The sequence below is a fragment of the Schistocerca gregaria genome, chromosome 9 (genome assembly GCF_023897955.1).
Source record: "Schistocerca gregaria isolate iqSchGreg1 chromosome 9, iqSchGreg1.2, whole genome shotgun sequence".
Classification (NCBI taxonomy): domain Eukaryota; kingdom Metazoa; phylum Arthropoda; class Insecta; order Orthoptera; family Acrididae; genus Schistocerca; species Schistocerca gregaria.
In genome coordinates, this window is record NC_064928.1 from 28,502,965 (window position 1) to 28,519,234 (window position 16,270).

The window sequence follows — 16,270 nt, forward strand, 5'->3', positions numbered from 1 at the left end:
CTGTCCAAGATACAAGTTACAGATTGGGCATTCTTAGTTGTACCCAATTTAATATGTGATGCTATACTGGAACTGGATTTCTTGTGTGAAAAGGACGCTATAATTGACTTTTCTGCACAAACATGTAGTTTTAAGGATTTCGGCAATCAGTACACCATGCACTTAGAAACTAGAGAAGTAACCCATGATAAACACTGTCCAGGATACAAGTTACAGATAATACATGAAAATGATGATACAGAGACATGCACACCAGTATCTAAGCAAGACATGTTTGTGACAGATACAACTATACAGAGTAAGGTACAGCAATCATCGGCCTTATCTGAGGATGAACGAAGTGAACTAGAAGAGCTATTGCATAGATGCGCCAGTGTTTTCTCAAACAGACCAGGAGTAATTAACACATAGCCTTATAACATTGAAGTGAGGCCTCATACAGTATTCTACCACAAATCATACAGTGTACCACACTCGCAGAAAGCAGCAGTTCCGAAATAGTTAAAAGAGATGCTGGAGTGGAATATTATTGAGCACAGCACATCTTCATATTGCAGCCCACTATTTGTTGTAAGGAAAGCTAATGGTAGCACTAGACTTGTGTTAGATGCTAGGGCAATAAACCAGATTATATTACCTGTTATAACTAAACCTGGGAGCCTTGAAGAGCAACTGCAGAAATTTCTAGGTGCAAGATATTTTAGTTCATTAGATTTGGTCAATTCCTTCCGACAAACAAGACTGGAACCTCTGTGTAGAAAATACACAGCTTTTTCGTTTAATGGAAAGAGTTATGAATTTTGTGTACTGCCTTTTGGCTTGAATACCAGCTCTGGTGTTTTCATCTCAGCCTTAGAGACGGTACTGAAGGAAGACTTAAAACATTATGTCACACACTACGTGGATGATCTTTTGATAGCCACACACACATGGGAAGAACACACATGGGAAGTACATTCTTAACAAGCTATTAAACAGATTTACGGAATGTAGTGTTACAGTGAATCTATCTAAGTTTGCTTGTGAACAAATAAAATTTCTAGGACATATGCACAAGCCATAAGGCCAGATCCCATGAAGCTGGTTGCACTGAAGAATCTCCCAGCACCAAGAACAAAGAAACAACTAAAGTCACTGATTGGGTTTTTCTCATTTCTTAGAAAATTTTTACCTCACCCACTTCTAAACAACCCACATCTGCTTAAACTACTTAAGAAAAACTAGACTTGGCATTGGAGTAACGAGTGTCAGGAAGGCTTTGAGAAAAATAAACATGCACTAATGAATGCAGACATATTATGCCACCCAGATATTAGCTCAGAATACTGTCTAGCTTGTGATGCTTCCAACTGTGGTTTAGGAGCATGTCTTTTCCAAGTTGTAAATAAAGATGGTAAGGAAGAAGTCAGAATTATAGGATTTGCTAGCAGAACTTTGACCGAATGTCAACTACAGAACTAGAAACATTAGTCATAGTCTGGGGTTTCAAGAAATTTAACTATTATATTTTTGGCAAGCACACAAGGGTATACACAGATCATTTCTTCTCTCATGTAAATTATTACAACACAGATTAGCCAGATGGGCGATTTCCCTTCAAGGATAATCATTTGAAATAGTTCACATTAAAGGTACAGATAACGTCGTAGCAAACACACTATCACGACTTCCACAGGGATTAAGTAAGCACACAACAGAACCAAAGAACCTCCATGATTACAGAATTTTGCTAATGCAGAGTAGCAATTATACTCAGTAGTACAAAGACTTGTGTACAAACGTTGAAACACTACAGATGACAGACCCTCACTGGTCAAAAATTAGGAAAGTTATCGCAGATCAGCCTCAGCACACACTGTGTAGTAGATATAAACTAGATAGAGGAGTATTATTTTACAGAAGTTACATTTTGAGTAAAATGTGGTGCGTATGTATTCCCCAGGAATATGAAGGATATCTTATTTGGCATACACATTTTCTCTTTGGTCATTATGCATCTAAGAAATGTTTTTCTAAATTAAGCTCATACTGTTACTTCACTCAAAACTTGTACCACATGTCAGCAAGCAAAAGCAAGTAACCAGTCACACAGAACAGAACTAAAAATGGCTCTGAGCACTATGGGACTTAACATCTGTGGTCATCAGTCCCCTAGAACTTAGAACTACTTAAACCTAACTAACCTAAGGACATCACACACATCCATGCCCGAGGCAGGATTCGAACCTGCAACCGTAGCAGTCGCGCGGTTCCGGACTGCGCGCCTACAGAACAGAACTACATTCAATACTGCCTACCAAACCATTGCTAACAATTAGTACTGATATATCTGGACCTCATCCTACAAGCTCTGGAGGAGCAAAATATATACTTTTATTGTATGATGTTTTTTGCAGATATATAAAATTATTTGCACTGAAATCTGCAACAGCAAATGCCATTAGCAGGAGATTTAAGAACGATTACATACCACATGTAGGAAAACCTGTTAAAATCCTATCAGACAATGCCACATACTATACAGGATTTCGTTGGAGGAAATTTTTATCTGACAACAACATACATCCCATATTCATTAGTAAATTTGCACCACAAGGTAACCCAGCAGAAAGGGTATTTAGGGAACTCAATCGGTTTATCAGGACTTACACACCAAATAAGCAACCAAATGGATAACCCTATTGAACTCATTTGAGGAGGTGCAAAATAATCTACATGACACTATCTTTACACCTATGGAAATCATGTTTAACATAGCAGAAAGAAACGAATGGAGTAAACCTATACCAAAGTTGAAACACGAACAAATCCCACTAGAGGACAAGCTAAGAGAAGTCTACATTACATTGGAAAGGGAAAGTAAGATAAGAAAAGGACACTACAGTAAACAAACTAAGAAAAGACTAAACTGCAAGCAAGGTGAACTTGTACTTTTGCGTACTCGCCACAAATCCTCAGCTCTGGTGCATAGGAATGCTAAGTGGAGACTTGTCTACGACGTTCCATACATAATCCACAGAATACGGCATCGAGGAGCGTACTTACTAAAGAGCAGGGGAACCGACAAGATTGTAGGATTACATCCGCATAAAGACATTAAAAAGTGCAACACAGAATAACTACATGTAAACAGTAGTTTTAAGGGAATGCACTAAATAATGACAGGCAGAGGATACTGACATTAATTAAGTAATATTTATGTACCTGACTGAAGACATGATTGCAGAACGCTGATGCTGAATATTATAATTAAGATAGAAGGTAAGTGATATTATTTGTTATTAAGTATATATGATTGTGCAAGGCACATCTATTAGAGAGGTTTCCAGTACGATGTGTAGATTGTGACACCGATTCACACGCACGTCTGCGGAACAAATAGAAATTCTTGAGCACAGCGATTTGCGACAAAAACACACGACACTGAGTGACGCGAACACAGTGGCCAATTAATTGCATCGTTACCTTAGGGTATGATTTACTGAATAAATTTTCTTTTCGTTACGCGGTAACATTTGAGTTTGATAAGCGCCTCAGGGTCCAGAGATCTAATTATGATGTATTTTGTCTTACATTCTCTATTTTCAGGTGAATTTAAACTTGTATATATGTGTTGAATTTTTTATTTCCAAACAATTCTTTCCATACCTTGTTGACAAAGGATACTTATTTCATTATGTTATTTAGTTGTGAAAACTAGATCACAACAGAAGGAGAAAAGTGAATAACATTGTACACGTCTAACATGAAACCCTCACATGAATGAGTTGTAATTGTATTCTTAATTTTATTCCCATGTCAATGTATTGATCTATACTTGTAAATAAGGACAAGAGTGTAGAAAAGGACCAGAATATATACATGTCCACAAATTGAGACTTTTGTCAAACACAATGTGATCAGATTTCAGAGTACCTGACGGCTCATCACAAAAGTTTTTTCTCAAGTACAGATAGTGTTGAGGATCAGTGTACAATGTTCAAAACCATGGTACAATATGCGTTAGATGAGTATGTGCCAAGCAAGATCGTAAGAGATGGGAAAGAGCCACCGTGGTACAACAACCGAGTTAGAAAACTGCTGCGGAAGCAAAGGGAACTTCACAGCAAACATAAACATAGCCAAAGCCTTGCAGACAAACAAAAATTGCACGAATCGAAATGTAGTGTTAGGAGGGCTATGCGAGAGGCGTTCAATTAATTCGAAAGTAATGTTCTATGTACTGCCTTCGCAGAAAATCCTAAGAAATTTGGGACTTATGTCAAAGCGGTAGGTGGATCAAAACAAAATGTCCAGACACTCTGTGACCAAAACGGTACTGAAACAGGGGATGACAAACTAAAGGCCGAAATACTAAATGTCTTTTTCCAAAGCTGTTTCACAGAGGAAGACTGCACTGTAGTTCCTTCTCTAGATTGTCGCACGGATGACAAAATGGTAGGTATCAAAATAGACGACAGAGGGATAGAGAAACAATTAAAATCGCTCAAAAGAGGAAAGGCCACTGGACCTGATGGGATACCAGTTCGATTTTACACAGAGTACGCAAACGAACTTGCCCCCCTTCTTGCAGCGGTGTACCTTAGGTCTCTAGAAGAGCGTAGCGTTCCAAAGGATTGGAAAAGGGCACAAGTCATCGCTGTTTTCAAAAAGGGACGTCGAACAGATGTGCAGAACTATAGACCTACATCTCTAACGTCGATCAGTTGTAGAATTTTGGAACACGTATTATGTTCGAGTATAATGACTTTTCTGGAGACTAGAAATCTACTCTGTAGGAATCAGCATGAGTTTCGAAAAAGACGGTCGTGTGAAATCCAGCTCTCGATATTCGTCCATGAGTCTCAGAGGGCCATAGACACGAGTTCCCAGGTAGGTGCCGTGTTTCTTGACTTCCGCAAGGCATTCGATACAGTTCCCCACAGTCGTTTACTGAACAAAGTAAGAGCATATGGACTATCAGACCAATTGTGTGATTGAATTGAAGAGTTCCTAGATAACAGAACACAGCATGTCAATCTCAATGGAGAGAAGTCATCCGAAGTAAGAGTGATTTGAGGTGTGCCGCAGGGGAGTGTCGTAGGACCGTTGCTATTCACAATGTAGATAAATGACCTTGTGGATGAGGCTTTTTGCTGATGATGATGTGGTGTATCGATAGGTTGTAACAATGGAAAATTGTACTGAAATGCAGGAGGATCTGCAGCGAATTGACGCATGGTGCAGGGAATGGCAATTGAATCTCAATGTAGACAAGTGTAATGTGCTGCGAATCCATAGAAAGAAAGATCCCTTATCATTTAGCTACGATATAGCAGGTCAGCAACTGGAGGCAGTTAATTCCATAACTTATCTGGGAGTACGCATTAGGAGTGATTTAAAATGCAATGATCATATAAAGGTTTTTAGTAAAGCAGACGCCAGACTGAGATTCATTGGAAGAATGCTAAGGAAATGCAATCCGAAAACAAAGGAAGTAGGTTACAGTACACTTGTTCGCCCACTGCTTGAATACTGTTCAGCAGTGTGGGATCCGTACCAGATAGTGTTGATAGAAGAGATAGAGAAGATCGAACGGAGAACAGCGCCTTCGTTACAGGATCATTTAGTAATCGCGAAAGCGTTACGGAGATGATAGATAAACTCAAGTGGAAGACTGCAGGAGAGACGCTCAGTAGCTCGGTACAGGCTTTTGTTGAAGTTTCGAGAACATACCTTCACCGAGGAGTCAAGCAGTATATTGCTCCCTCCTACGTATATCTCGCGAAGAGACCATGAGGATAAAATCAAAGAGATTAGAGCCCACACAGAAACATACCGACAATCCTTCTTTCCATGTACAATACGAGACTGGAATAGAAGGTAGAACCGATAGAGGTACTCAAGATACCCACCGCCACACACCGTCAGTTGGCTTGCGGAGTATGGATGTTGATGTAGATCAGTGCGTTTACGTGTGAAGTTATTCGCGTGTATGAAGAAGTGCGCTTGGTAGGTCTCGTGTGTGAATGCGAAGAATGACAACGACGCGATACGGTGAAATTTGCAGTCCAAAGGACTCTGAACAAAGACGTTATGCCAATTATGTTTGACGGCGAGCGCAAGCTGTCGCGAACAATTATCGTCGGAGTGCGCCCGCACTCACTAATAGCATGAGAAACTATGTAATGCCATGAAAGCGACCGGAGGAGCAACTTATGGAACACTTCAAAATGCTAATATTTCAGTGTATGACGAACACTAACCTTAGAACATTGGATAACCAAATCAGTAAACTGTGATGTCGGAAGTGATTTCCCTGCCTTCTCCGGGACTAAACACTTGTGGCACACCTGAACTTACCTACTTCAATTCTTACGTACGACCGGATCTGTGAACAACGACAAAATAGTCAATCAAACGACAAAAATGAACCCTTTCCGCCTCGTGATGGCTGGGTGTTGTGTGATGTCCTTAGGTTAGTTAGGTTTAAGTAGTTCTAAGTCTAGGGGACTGATGACCTCAGATGTTAGGTCCCATAGTGCTTACAGCCATTTGAACCATTTTTTTTTGAACCCTTTCCTTCGTTAAAAACGAGGAAAAAATGCACTGTAATGAACTCTAACGGACAATACAAACTGCATCTCATCTGCAATAAAACCGACAAATGGAATTTTAACGCTGACGTCAATTGACGGCACGAGAACCTAACGGATGCAAGAAATGAATAAATTATAAACTATACCAGTGCAATGAACATTCAAAACCAACGGAAAATATTTTCTTTTCAAAGTGATGAAGTACTTATCTGCAAGGAACTTTGGTATGCAATCATATGAACGTTATCACGACGAGATACATGTGAGAATGTACGGGCGGCAACAGAGTCTGAAACCGGCGACTGTGCGAGACGGAGTATCTAGCAACACACAGCGAAGCGAGTGCGCGAGGACTACAATAACTGACTATGGTCAACAAAGGGACCGGCTAAGAACTTGATCTGTCAAAATGTAAATAAATTTAATCATAATGTATCTGTATATGTTGTTATGTTTAACGAATTGTATGAGTATTTATTATTTTTTATTTTATTTTTTATTTTTTGCCATCCCACTTGGGAAAGTTGCTTGTCTACAGGTGTGATCTTTTTCCTCGCAACTTTGGGGGCGGTTTAAAGGCACATTTTTAGTCATAGCATGTAAATCTACACTCCTGGAAATGGAAAAAAGAACACATTGACACCGGTGTGTCAGACCCACCATACTTGCTCCGGACACTGCGAGAGGGCTGTACAAGCAATGATCACACGCACGGCACAGCGGACACACCAGGAACCGCGGTGTTTGCCGTCGAATGGCGCTAGCTGCGCAGCATTTGTGCACCGCCGCCGTCAGTGTCAGCCAGTTTGCCGTGGCATACGGAGCTCCATCGCAGTCTTTAACACTGGTAGCATGCCGCGACAGCGTGGACGTGAACCGTATGTGCAGTTGACGGACTTTGAGCGAGGGCGTATAGTGGGCATGCGGGAGGCCGGGTGGGCGTACCGCCGAATTGCTCAACACGTGGGGCGTGAGGTCTCCACAGTACATCGATGTTGTCGCCAGTGGTCGGCGGAAGGTGCACGTGCCCGTCGACCTGGGACCGGACCGCAGCGACGCACGGATGCACGCCAAGACCGTAGGATCCTACGCAGTGCCGCAGGGGACCGCACCGCCACTTCCCAGCAAATTAGGGACACTGTTGCTCCTGGGGTATCGGCGAGGACCATTCGCAACCGTCTCCATGAAGCTGGGCTACGGTCCCGCACACCGTTAGGCCGCCTTCCGCTCACGCCCCAACATCGTGCAGCCCGCCTCCAGTGGTGTCGCGACAGGCGTGAATGGAGGGACGAATGGAGACGTGTCGTCTTCAGCGATGAGAGTCGCTTCTGCCTTGGTGCCCATGATAGTCGTATGTGTGTTTGGCGCCGTGCAGGTGAGCGCCACAATCAGGACTGCATACGACTGAGGCACACAGGGCCAACACCCGGCATCATGGTGTGGGGAGCGATCTCCTACACTGGCCGTACACCTCTGGTGATCGTCGAGGGGACGCTGAATAGTGCACGGTACATCCAAACCGTCATCGAACCCATCGTTCTACCATTCCTAGACCGGCAAGGGAACTTGCTGTTCCAACAGGACAATGCACGTCCGGATGTATCCCGTGCCACCCAACGTGCTCTATAAGGTGTAAGTCAACTACCCTGGCCAGCAAGATCTCCGGATCTGTCCCCCATTGAGCATGTTTGGGACTGGGTGAAGCGTCGTCTCACGCGGTCTGCACGACCAGCACGAACGGTGGTCCAACTGAGGCGCCAGGTGGAAATGGCATGGCAAGCCGTTACACAGGACTACATCCAGCATCTCTACGATCGTCTCCATGGGAGAATAGCAGCCTGCATTGCTGCGAAAGGTGGATATACACTGTACTAGTGCCGACATTGTGCATGCTCTGTTGCCTGTGTCTATGTGCCTGTGGTTCTGTCAGTGTGATCATGTGATGTATCTGACCCCAGGAATGTGTCAATAAAGTTTCCCCTTCCTGGGACAATGAATTCACGGTGTTCTTATTTCAATTTCCAGGAGTGTATTTTCATTTTAATCAGAGAACCCTGTTTAATAAAGCAAGAAAGCCAATTCAAGTTATCTTGTGCGCAGTCGCATGTGATCGCTGGTGAGACACAGAAAGCATGTCTAGCCTTTTGTTAAATACTACTTCTGTTATCTGTTCTGGAATGGAGTCGAGGGAGAGCCTCGCGCGTTAGACTGGCCGCTCTAATTTAAACTCTTTAATTTTATCAACATTCACTGCGTACTGCAGGGCGCATACTAGTAATTATATAAGGAAATTTCCACTGCGCACGGACGAGATGCCGACGTGCGGATAATCAACATATCACTAGTGATTAATATTCTATTCCCAATGTGAGTAGCAGAGTGCACTAGTTATGATTAACGCTATTCTGATTTCATTATTTGTTTAATATATGATCCTAAAATTTCAACATTATATGTAAACTGTATTTTTAGTATTTATCTCATTTTAGCTCAGAAATATAGTGGCCCACGAACCTCCTTCCTACGGCGACGAAATTCTCAAATTATATGTCCGATGCCACCTTATCATGGTTTAAATATATTCACTGATTTTAAAATATTTCCATCCATCTCAATTCAGTTCAACAAAAATTACAAAAAAAACAAAATTATGTACATATGTAATTTAATTATTCACGCTAGGTACGAACCTTTCGTCGAACGAGCGGTTGGTATGATTGCTAAAATGTAGTTATTGTATCAGCATACTCTGACTCTGAACTACTCTAGTTGGTGTACTATGTGGATCGAAGACCTCGCCTTTGTTAAGTGATTTAGGGTGGCTCGCTACAACGAGGATATCTTGCGCTAACTTACTCGTATTGGCTGTTGTTCTTGACTGGAATTTTGGAATGTTTATTTCATCTTCTTCGGCGAAGAAATGCCGGAAAACCTTGGTTTAGGGTACTGTCATCCGTAACATCACTATTCTTATAGCGCAGTGAAGGTATCGATTGCGTCTTGCCACTGGTGCACTTTACGTACGAGAAGAACCTTTTTCGGATTCCGAGACTGGGATTCTTTGTGGAAACTTTTAAGATTATCTCGGACTGAAGTCAGCACTAAGTTTCGAGCTTCAGTACAAAAGTCACACAAATATGAAAGCTGTAAATTCAACTAAATACTTAGGGATTACATCTACAAATATCGTAAATTTTAACGATGACATAGATAATGTTGTGGGTAGAGCAAACCAAAGACGGCGATTCATCGGCAGAACACTTAGAAGGTGCAACTGGTCTACTTAAGAGACTGCTTACACCACGATTCTCCACCCTATTCTGGAGTATTGGTATGTGGTGTGGATTCCACATCAGGTGGGACTGTCAGACGACATCGGGAAAGTTCAAAGAAGGGCGGCTCGTTTTGTACTATCGCGAAATAGGGAGATAGTGCGACAGACATGATACGTGAATTCGGGTGCAATCATTAAAACAAAAGGCGTTTTCTTTACAACGGTATCTTCTCATGAAATTTCAATCACTAGTTTTCTCCTCCGATTGCAAAAACATTCAGTTGGCACCCAACTGCATAGGAGAAATAATCATCACGATAAAATAAGAGAAATCAGGGCTCGCTCAGAAAAATTTAAGTGCTAGTTTTTCCCGCGCGCCTTTCGAGAGTAGAACGGTTCATTGAACCCGCTGCCAGGCACTTCATTGCGAATAGCGAAGTAATCACGTAGATGTAGATGAAAAGAAGAGTGGAAGAAGATTATGGAGAGGATCTGGCCTACAGATGTGGTTATTAGGACACAGCATAGCGTACATGCATGCTAAGTACAAAGAAATTTTTCAATGCCTTCTTGCAAATAACAGTTTTTCAGCACTTAGGTATCTGTTCCGCACAAACTGCAAGGAGTAAGGCCCTGAAATTCTATGGAATGATTTATGCAGACATGGCACAACTGTTTATACAGACTTATGATCCTTATTTGCAGATATTTCTAGTAATTTCACTTTATGTTTAAAAAAGTATCCGGTCAGTTGTTAGCGGACGTTAATGTGGGGGTACTGCGTCCCGCCTTTGCCTTTATGGTGGCGTGAACCCTGCTGCGGACGCTTTCTGCGAGGTGTCTGTACGTCTGCGGAGGAATGGCGGACCATTATTCCTCGAGGGCCGAAACCAGGGACGGCAGTCGTATTGGGCCCTGGGGTCTGGGGCAACGACGCCGTTCTGGCTCGTCGTGGCCGGGACGCTGAAGAGGACAGTCCGTTTCAGGAGAGTCGTTCTCCACAAGGCGCACCTCACAGGTGCTGGTTTAGCAGAGGGTGCATTGTGATGCTGACACTGCCATCGTTTCCGAACTGCTCCTCTGTAAAATGTGTTTGCATCCTTCCACGTTTAGTGTCACTCTACCTGCTTTTGTTCTGTCGTTGCAACTACAAAAATGCATGATGCACTACAAAACACAAAGCACAACACATACTTAGAAGTACAAAAACAATACAGTGCTGAGTATAAAAGTGTATTGTGAAAAACAAAAGAAATGCATAGTGCGGAAGAACAACTAAAAATTAGACCAAAATTGTTGGCGACTAACGCAGAAAAACTACAATGTCCTAGCAGACGACATTTCCCGATGTAAGCTAGAAATCAACCGAAAATCTCCATTAGTACAAATCAACATATTTTTAATGAACTGTTTTTCGATCTAAAAGCAAATCAAAATGTAAATAACTTAATTACAGACCACTGATGATGCTTTATGCTATAAAGCGAAACGCGTCTGCTGAAAAAAAAATCACGCACTTTTGTAGTTTGCAATGACAGAGCAAAAATACCCTCAATAATTATAATGTTCTGTCAAATAGCTAGCTCTCTTCAAGTCACTGACGCTTGACGACTCCTTGAAATAATGGCCACAATCCTCCAGTCTACGTACTCGGTTATGAGGCTTGACAAAGAGGCTCCAAGATTGTATATCTAGTTGCTATTTGAGTGACAAAGTTGGCACGGGAGCAAAAACTGTCATGATCATTAAAATATATTTTAATCGCTTAGAAGCTATAGAAAACTGTTTAATTCAGCGACTGCTTAGGCAGACTACTCGAAATTATCATAATATTAATTTTCTGCAGTCAGCGCAGGCTGAAGTAGGCTTTGGCCTGCGGCCAGAGACATCTATTGAGAGATTAATCAACTGTTGCACGACAAGTGTAGCTAAGAGTGAAAGACAGAAATAAGGAGGCGTCGCCAGTTATCTGAAGGCCGCGCCAGCTACTTTATAACAGCCTGCTATTTCCTCTACCGGCCATTGGAATTACCGAGGTCATACGGGCAAGACTTACGCAATTTCACGCGCATGCAGCGGCCAGCATTTTCAATCAAAATTTTATGCTGTGAATCATATGTCAAATTCTTTTTACCATACATTACCACATACATAAGCGTATAATTTAGAATTTTGTCATTAAAAGTGGCAACTAATTTCATTGTAGCTTTCTGTGTAGCTAACAGATTCATTCTCCTAGACATATTTATGAGATAGATAGGATAATTTTCAATAAAGCTGAATGAGCCCACATTAACATCACGATTCAATTGTGTAGTTCTCTTAAAATCTAGGAAAATATCATATGCTCTTAAATAGTTATTTGGTAGGTCTAGATTCCAAATTTGTTGAGAAAAAATCGTTTTTTCCATTTTTAATATAGATGTTATGAAATTTGACATGATCGAACAAGGAAGAGTCCACTAACTGATTATTCTTCCTTTTTGTTTGGAAAACAACGAAGATGAAATAAGGCATATCGAATTCTACAGAGTTATAGAAATTTGTAATATCTAACTCAAAATTTCTCTTTTCATCCAATCCAGCAATCTCTACAGTTTGTGATTCAAAGAAAGATTTGAGAATTTTCGGATTTTTAAGTCTGTTTTGTTCTAATTCAAGCGAATCTTCTGGTTCAAATTTAACCACAGAAACACGGATTTCCATCGATTCTAATACAATTTTACCCTTTTTAGGAAGTGTTGTCACACCTTCAACTCCTGTTTGGGTATGATCTGCCCAATGAAGAATAGAATCTCCAGCACTCGATGACCATGTAAAAATTACTGTTAAACCTCCTTCACACACTGTTTCTTCATAATCTTAAAAAACTCCACCAAAAAATCCTAATGGATAAAGCACTTCATTTTTCTTACTTTTTATCTTTCCATTAATAAGAATATGTCCTTCCATGGTTAGCTCATTGTCTAGAGTCGCAGTCAGTCGAATAAGAGCTGATGAAGTAATAAATGGAAATTCCATTCTAGACAAAATATTGTTTCCTTTCTTTATGGTGATAACATTGAACAGTTTTGCTAGATAACTATCGATTAATTTTTTATTGGATTTTCTGTCATAAGTTGGATAATCTATACCATCAGTTCCAATCATACTGAAGTTCATGTATAATTGGGAATGATTAGGATGAACCCAACCATCTCCAATATTTAAATTAATCTATATACTCTTGTTGGGGAAATTCAAATTATTTTTAGTCTTCTCATTCACAGGGAACGAGTAAAACTGATAACTCTCGACTTTGTTCATGATTTATTTAAGAACAAAAACTAGTAAGAAATTTCTAAAATAACTGTTATGTAAGTTCCATTAAAGTCAATAAAATTATCATTTTCATCAGTTATAGTAATTTCTAAATCTGGAATTGGATCAAAAATTGGAATAGTTATAGGATAATGTGGTTCGTGAATTACTGGCCCACCAAATCCTCGTTACGTTACAATGAGGCGATAATATTAGTTTCTCAATGAAAATGCTCAGTACACTTTATAAACATCCCATCAGCAACATTGAAATTTATATTGATCAGTTAGAAAGGAATAATTCTGGGGATGTCCTTAGCCACAGCTTTTTCACTAGCCTCAACAATTTGGTTACTAAAACCAAGCATACTTCTAACAATATATTGTATATCCATATACAATTTTAAATCACTCTCAATAGTTACTCTGTTTTAAATTTAATCTGCTTTAATGTGAATTGTAGGCTTTTTCGAATGAATAAAGTTTTCAAAGTTTTTCAAATTATACTGACCAGTTCGAATTTCTATCATTCCTCCATTGCAATAAAGTTTATTATTTCTTGATGTAATATTTGGAGTTAGGAAAGTTGAATAAAAACCGACTAGTGCAAGATTACTAAAGCTGTCTTGTAAAGGTACAGTCAATCTTTATTGAGAACAGATGACTTACCACTCAATTGAAATAATCTACTCATTTACTATTAAAATTATTTAATTAATGAAAACTAATTTGGAGCCAAAAGTAAGAATTCCTGAAAATAAGTCAAAAAATAAACATGTAAACCTCTACCAAATTCAATCTGATGTGCCATAATTCAACCAAGCAGATGTGAAAAAACAACATTAATGACTGACATTATATTCTTGCCATGGGATGGCTAAATTGGAATAAAATCAATCATTTGTACATTTATTCAAAAAGTTTAGATCATCCAAAATACTCAGAATATATAAAAAGATGTGAAAAAGTTAAAGAGAAGATCACCACATTTCTTGTGAATAGTGAACATATTACTCCATTAGATCAACACCAAGATAACTCTGTTGTAATTTTCGATGACTTCATTCTAGAAAATCAATATATAGTTAGAAAATATTTCTCTAGAGGAAGACATAAAGGAATATATTGCTTTTATTTGCCTCAGACTAACTCAAAAATACCTATAAAGTTAGCAAGAGATAATATAATTATTTTAAATATCTCTAGACAATATGATACAAATTTAAATCATATTTACCATAACTTTGTTGGAGGTTATTTGAAGTTTGATGAATTTAAGGAAATATATAGTAAATATGAAAAGTTTGGTTTTATTATGGTAGGTATGAAAGTAAAACTGAATGATGTAAAATTCAGAAATAAAATACAGCATATATTAAATTTTTTATTCTATATAAATGGACAGCCTAAAAAAATATTGCATATCTGTTATACCACAGAAATAATGTTTTACCAGAACAAATATGTGAATTTAAAGAAGCTCTTGATTATTTGAAAAAATTTGAAAAAATAGATAAGATTCAATCAAGATTTGGTTGAACTTTACGGCAATTATGTATGATCTGCTAATGATGCTACAGATTGTCCGGATATGTGCGAAATATATCTCGAAAAGTGTATAATGAGAATGCATTATCTTACAACTTTTTATAAATATTAATGTTTTTTCTTCCTTTATTAAATGTTTTCAAAATATGACCTGGAGGTTGTTAAAAAGCCAGATGAAATAGAAGAGTAAAGGGACACGTAAAAGAAGAGTTTAAAAAATGGAAAAAAACACCCAAGAATGGAGTATGAAAAATATAAAAAAGATCAATCAGTTATCAATGCTATTGAACAAGTTACAGAAGGTATCGAGTGATTAGGTGATAATGTTCTGAAAGCTGTTGAAGAAAATAGAGAAGTTGAAAAGCAAATGGTTCCATATCGTCATCATGAAGAATCTGGAGATTTATAATTACATGATGATCCTGGTAAATATGAGTATATACAATTAAGTGAAACAGAAATTGAAGCTGCATTGATGAATTATGATGAAGAGATACAATCTAAAAACAATAAATGATAGTGATATTAGGTAAATAAATATAAGTGAAAGAATGCTACAATATCCAAACCGTAGTGAAAATACTACTTTTGGGATAAGACCTGTTGGTACCTTTAAATATATAGGAAGATTATGAGTAACATTTGAAGTAGATAAAGTAACAGTTGGTGAAAAGGCATATGAAGGAACTGATGGCTTAATGAATCTTTTGAGTAAGAAGAATATTAATATTACCATAGATGATATGAATGAGAAATTCGATTCAGTTGATTTATCAAATTATATTGATATATTGCATAATTCAGGAGAAATACATTCTGAAAATAACCCAAATAAAGTGAAAGCGAGTGGTAGAATCAAATATAAAGGTTTTATAAGAGAAATTGTTAATGATTATTTTCCTAAGTTAAGAATACCAACTATAGATTCTTCAGTAATAAGTTCACATGAGAAAAAAGTTGAAGGCTTGAAAAAAAAGTATACAGAAAAACCAATCGAATATGTTTTGATGGATGATGTCCATCAATTTATTGACAGATTAGCTGTGATACATGGGAAAGAATTAGCAAAAAATAAAAATTATATTAATGAAAAAGAGGGAGTAATGCAAATGCAGACAATTAAATTTAGAGATTTTGTCATCAATAATCAAAAAATGGCTCTGAGCACTATGGGACTCAACTGCTGTGGTCATCAGTCCCCTAGAACTTAGAACTACTTAAACCTAACTAACCTAAGGACATCACACACATCCATGCCTGAGGCAGGATTCGAACATGCGACCGTAGCAGTCGCACCATAAACAATCCAAGGGGCATTCCATATTTGATTAAAATTTTGAAAAAAAGCTTCCTCATACATTTTGGAAGAGCAAAAACCATGATAAAGGGTTCGTCAATTGGGTTTTAAATAATATACCATTGCCTGAGAAGCATCTACATGGCTATGGACACTGTGGGCCATTCACAAAACTTGAAGAAAGACTAAGACATGGTGATCCGGGCATTAGTCCACTAAATGATGCTGGTAAAAAAACATAATATTGCCTACAGAGATCATAAAGACGTAGAAA

The 16,270-nt window shown here is 38.9% G+C and overlaps 1 protein-coding gene across 5 annotated transcripts in view; it reads right to left on the reverse strand.

The window, feature by feature from the left end:
* The window catches only part of LOC126291558 (cytochrome P450 4C1-like), a 136,190-nt gene that overhangs the window by 91,604 nt on the left and 28,316 nt on the right, over nucleotides 1–16,270 (reverse strand). The window contains exon 2 of one of the 5 annotated variants that reach the window (XM_049985072.1): nucleotides 6,347–6,370. The exons of the other annotated variants lie outside the window; for them this stretch is intronic. The gene's annotated coding sequence lies outside the window, so the exon portion shown is untranslated. The remainder of the gene's footprint in view (nucleotides 1–6,346; nucleotides 6,371–16,270) is intronic. 5 annotated transcript variants of the gene reach the window in all.